Source organism: Pantherophis guttatus, chromosome 6 (assembly GCF_059756535.1).
Source record: "Pantherophis guttatus breed Tessera chromosome 6, ASM5975653v1, whole genome shotgun sequence".
Classification (NCBI taxonomy): Eukaryota; Metazoa; Chordata; class Lepidosauria; order Squamata; family Colubridae; genus Pantherophis; species Pantherophis guttatus.
Genome location: NC_142068.1, coordinates 8,794,512 through 8,800,511, shown reverse-complemented (window position 1 = coordinate 8,800,511; position 6,000 = coordinate 8,794,512).

The following is a 6,000-nucleotide window of genomic DNA, read 5'->3' as shown; positions in this document are numbered from 1 at the left end:
CCCCATAACAACAATCCTGTGTTGGGCTGAAAGAGAGTGACTGGCCCAAAGTCACCCAGCCAGCTTTCATGCCTAAGGCAGGACTACAACTCACAGTCTCCTGGGGATTGGCCCAAAGTCATTCATCTGGCTTTCATGACTAAGGTGGGACTACAACTCACAGTCTCCTGGTGATTGGCCCAACGTCACCCAACCAACTTTCATGCCTAAGACGGGACTACAACTCACAGTCTCCTAGTGATTGGCCCAACGTCACCCAACCAACTTTCATGACTAAGGCGGGACTACAACTCACAGTCTCCTAGTGATTGACCCAAAGTCACCCAGCCAGCTTTCATGCCTAAGGCGGGACTACAACTCACAGTCTCCTGGTGATTGGCCCAAAGTCATTCATCTGGCTTTCATGACTAAGGTGGGACTACAACTCACAGTCTCCTGGTGATTGGCCCAACGTCACCCAACCAACTTTCATGCCTAAGACGGGACTACAACTCACAGTCTCCTAGTGATTGGCCCAACGTCACCCAACCAACTTTCATGACTAAGGCGGGACTACAACTCACAGTCTCCTAGTGATTGACCCAAAGTCACCCAGCCAGCTTTCATGCCTAAGGCGGGACTACAACTCACAGTCTCCTGGTGATTGGCCCAACGTCACCCAACCAACTTTCATGCCTAAGACGGGACTACAACTCACAGTCTCCTAGTGATTGGCCCAACGTCACCCAACCAACTTTCATGCCTAAGGCGGGATTACAACTCACAGTCTCCTGGTGATTGGCCCAACGTCGCCCAACCAACTTTCATGCCTAAGGCGGGATTACAACTCACAGTCTCCTGGTGATTGGCCCAACGTCGCTCAACCAACTTTCATTCCTAAGGCGGGATTACAACTCACAGTCTCCTGGTGATTGGCCCAACGTCGCCCAACCAACTTTCATGCCTAAGGCGGGACTACAACTCACAGTCTCCTGGTGATTGGCCCAACGTCGCCCAACCAACTTTCATGCCTAAGGCGGGACTACAACTCACAGTCTCCTGGTGATTGGCCCAACGTCACCCAACCAACTTTCATGCTTAAGGCGGGACTACAACTCACAGTCTCCTGGGGATTGGCCCAAAGTCACTCATCTGGCTTTCATGACTAAGGCGGGACTACAACTCAGAGTCTCCTGGTGATTGGCCCAACGTCGCCCAACCAACTTTCATGCCTAAGGCGGGACTACAACTCACAGTCTCCTGGTGATTGGCCCAACGTCACCCAACCAACTTTCATGCTTAAGGCGGGACTACAACTCACAGTCTCCTGGGGATTGGCCCAAAGTCACTCAGCTGGCTTTCATGCCTAAGGTAGGACTACAACTCACAGTCTCCTGTTGATTGGCCCAACGTCACCCAACCAACTTTCATGCCTAAGGCGGGACTGCAACTCACAGTCTCCTGGTGATTGGCCCAACGTCACCCAACCAACTTTCATGCTTAAGGCGGGACTACAACTCACAGTCTCCTGGGGATTGGCCCAAAGTCACTCAGCTGGCTTTCATGCCTAAGGTAGGACTACAACTCACAGTCTCCTGGTGATTGGCCCAACGTCACCCAACCAACTTTCATGCCTAAGGCGGGACTACAACTCACAGTCTCCTGGTGATTGGCCGAATGTCGCCCAACCAACTTTCATGACTAAGGCGGGACTACAACTCACAGTCTCCTGGTGATTGGCCCAACGTCACCCAACCAACTTTCATGCCTAAGGCGGGACTACAACTCACAGTCTCCTGGTGATGGGCCGAATGTCGCCCAACCAACTTTCATGACTAAGGCGGGACTACAACTCACAGTCTCCTGGTGATTGGCCCAACGTCACCCAACCAACTTTCATGCCTAAGGCGGGACTACAACTCACAGTCTCCTGGTGATGGGCCGAATGTCGCCCAACCAACTTTCATGACTAAGGCGGGACTGTAACTCACAGTCTCCTGGTGATTGGCCCAAAGACACCTGGCTTTCATGTCTAAGTCAGAACTTGAACTCAGGTTTCTGGTTTTCTAGCCTGGTCCCTTAACTACTAGACCAACACCAGACCTCCTCAGAGTTACGTACAACATGGTTCCGGATTTCTAAAAGCCATGCCTCCACGCAGTCACCTGATCACATTTAAGATCTTTACTGTCCGTACTAAAGACAAGGCAGCTCCCCCCGGCACTGGGTGTCTGCATTTGTGTTAATTCGCCATGAATGTTTGCACATTTAAATTTGACCCTGAGTTGCCAGGAATATTAAAGTGGGAGGAAGGCAGACAAGAGGAGGAGAAACATCTAGGTTTATTTAAAGAAGTCCCAGTAGCAAGCCGACTCTTTATCGTGGCCTGCCAATCCAAGCATCCAAGGAATTTGGAATCTGAATTTGGATGGAAAACGTAGCCAGCTTCCCACTGCAGCCACTTCTTCTGCGTTGATCCTGGAACTCGTCTACTCATTGACAGAGGAACAGCTCAGCTGAGCGATGGATGCTGCTAGGTGAATGCGCTTAAGGAACATTCTGCTTAGCTCAGCACCTTCCAGGATTAGATCAGTGGGGCTGAGTTTTCCAAAACCCTTTCCACACCCTTTCTCCTGCAAATGAATCATCCAGAAGGTCACGGAGAGGTTTCCTTCTGCAGCATTTCCAGATTTTCGGGTCGCTCCTCTTTATCCGGGATACGCAGAAACCAAAGCAGGTTTACAACTTGTAGTACAGATAGTCCTGAATTTACAACCGGTTGTTAACGAGCGTTGGTAAGGCCATACTTGGAATACTGCATCCAGTTTTGGTCCCCATGATATAACAAAGATGTTGAGACTGTAGAAAGAGTGCAGAGAAGAGCAACAAAGATGATTAGAGGGCTGAAGGCTAATACACAGGGGTGAAATGATCCCGGTTCGGACCGGATTGCCCGATCCGGTAGCGATGGAGGCGGGTGGTTCGGAGAACTGGTAGCAAAAATCTCTGCCCACCCCCACCCCCCCAATGCTCAGCTGAGCCGCGCGATCATCAGAGGCTTTTTTTTCTTTTAAATGCCTCTGACGATCCAAGCTGAGGCTTTAAAAGCCTCTGCCAATCAGGCAACTCAGCTTGGATCGTCAGAGGCATTTAAAAGAAAAAAAGCCTCTGCCGATCAGCCAACTCAGCTGGGATCGTCAGAGGCATTTAAAAGAAAAAAAGCCTCTGCCAATCAGGCAACTCAGCTTGGATCGTCAGAGGCATTTAAAAGAAAAAAAGCCTCTGATGATCAGGCAACTCAGTTTGGATCGTCAGAGGCATTTAAAAGGAAAAAAGCCTCTGCCGATCAGCCAACTCAGCTTGGATCGTCAGAGGCATTTAAAAGAAAAAAAGCCTCTGATGATCAGGCAACTCAGCTGGGATCGTCAGAGGCATTTAAAAGGAAAAAAGCCTCTGCCGATCAGCCAACTCAGCTTGGATCGTCAGAGGCATTTAAAAGAAAAAAAGCCTCTGATGATCAGGCAACTCAGCTTGGATCGTCAGAGGCATTTAAAAGAAAAAAAGCCTCTGATGATCAGCCAACTCAGCTTGGATCGTCAGAGGCATTTAAAAGGAAAAAAGCCTCTGATGATCAGGCAACTCAGCTTGGATCGTCAGAGGCATTTAAAAGAAAAAAAGCCTCTGATGATCAGGCAACACAGCTTGGATCGTCAGAGGCATTTAAAAGGAAAAAAGCCTCTGATGATCAGGCAACTCAGCTTGGATCGTCAGAGGCATTTAAAAGGAAAAAAGCCTCTGATGATCAGGCAACTCAGCTGGGATCGTCAGAGCCTTTTGAAAGCATTTTTTTTAACAACCTCTTCGCTGAAGAGGTTGTAGAAAAAATGGTTTTAAAAGTTTTTTTAAAAAATTGGCCACGCCCACCCAGTCACATTACCCACACACACACCAAGCCACGCCCACAGAACCAGTAGTAACAAATTTTAGATTTCACCACTGCTAAAACATATAAAGAACAGTTTTAGGAATTGGGTACGTCTAGCCTAGTGAAGAGAAGGACTTAGGGGTGACATGATAGGCAGTGTTTCCAATATTTGAGGGGCCTCCACAAAGAAGAGGGGTTCAATTCACCAAAGCACCTGAAGGCAGACCAAGAAGGAATGGATGGAAATTCATCAAGGAGCAAAGCAAACCTAGAACCTAAGGAGAAATTAATTAATCAATTCATCAGTGGAATGTCTTGCCTTTAGAAGTTGTGGGTGCTCCAGATGGGAGGTTTTTACAAAGAGATTGGACAGCCAGCTGTCTGAAACGGCATAGGGCAGTGATGGCTAACCTTGTTGCCATCGCATGTCAGGAGCGGGAGGAGCATGGGGGAGTCATGTGCAGACTTGCCCACATTCATAATTCTATGTGCCCTGCCCCCACGCATGACGTGTGGCACCCCCCCCCCCACACTCCTGGCACGTGATGGCCCAGTGGGCCTGTTTTTCTCTCTCCAGAGAGAAAAAGGCTCCAGAGCCTTTCTAGGAGTCTGGGGAGGGCGAAAATCAGCTGGCCAGCACGCGCATACAGCACCGGAGCTGAGCTCGCACGCCCACCGATATGGCTATGTGTGCCACCTGTGGTACACGTACCATAGATTTGCCATCCCGGGCATAGGGTCTCCTTTTTGAGCAGGGGGGTTGGACTAGAAGACCTCCAAGGTCCCTTCCAGCTCTGTTATGATCACTTCCTAGGGCACTTCTGACAAGCAAAGTCAATGAGTGAAGCCAAATTCACTTAACAACCACAGCATAAAAAGTGAAAAATCAAGCGCAATTCATTTAACAACTGCATTGCTTAATGACAGAATTGCGGTTGTTAAGTCAAGGTCTACCTGTATTCCCCACCTGAACGAAAAGTTTTACATTATATTCTTCATTTCTATACAACTCAAGGGATAGGTCCTCCCTTCCTCTCTATCTCCTCCCTCCCTCCCTATCTCCTTCCTTCCTTCCCCTCTCCCTCCCTCCCTCCTTTCGTTTTCTTTCTTTCTTTCTTTCTTTCTTTCTTTCTTTCTTTCTTTCTTTCTTTCTTTCTTTCTTTCTTTTTCTCTCTCTCTCCCCCCTCCCTCCCTATTTCCTTCCTTCCTTCTTTCCTTCCTTACTTCCTTCCACTCTTCCTCCCTCCCTCCTTTCATTCTCTTTCTTTCTTTTTCTCTCCCTCCCTCCCTATCTCCTTCCTTCCTTCCACTCACCCTCCCTCCCTCGTTTCGTTTTCTTTCTTTCTTTCTTTCTTTCTTTTTCTTTCTCTCTCTCTCCCCCTCCCTCCCTCCCTATCTCCTTCCTTCCTTCTTTCTTTCCTTCCTTCCTTCCTTCCACTCTCCCTCCCTCCTTTCGTTCTCTTTCTTTCTTTCTTTTTCTCTCCCTCCCTATCTCCTTCCTTCCTTCCTTCCTTCCACTCTCCCTCCCTCTCTCCTTTCGTTTCTTTCTTTCTTTCTTTCTTTCTTTCTTTCTTTCTTTTTCTTTCTCTCTCTCCCCCTCCCTCCCTCCCTATCTCCTTCCTTCCTTCCTCCCTTCCACTCTCCCTCCCTCCCTCCTTTCGTTCTTTCTTTCTTTTTCTCTCCCTCCCTATCTCCTTCCTTCCTTCCTTCCACTCTCCCTCCCTCCTTTCATTTTCTTTCTTTCTTTTTCTTTCTCTCCCTCTCTCCCTCCCTCCCTATCTCCTTCCTTCCTTCCTTCCACTCTCCCTCCCTCCCTCCTTTTGTTCTTTCTTTCTTTTTCTCTCCCTTCCTCCCTATCTCCTTCCTTCCTTCCTTCCACTCTCCCTCCCTCCCTCCTTTCATTCTCTTTCTTTCTTTTTCTCTCCCTCCCTCCCTATCTCCTTCCTTCCTTCCTTCCTTCCTTCCTTCCTTCCTTCCTTCCTTCTACTGAAATTATAAAGCCACCCACCTCACCATTAAACAACAAAACCACACAATCAAAGCCATTAGAAACAAAAACATTAAACCCCAATAAAGCAGTTACAACAACAATTACA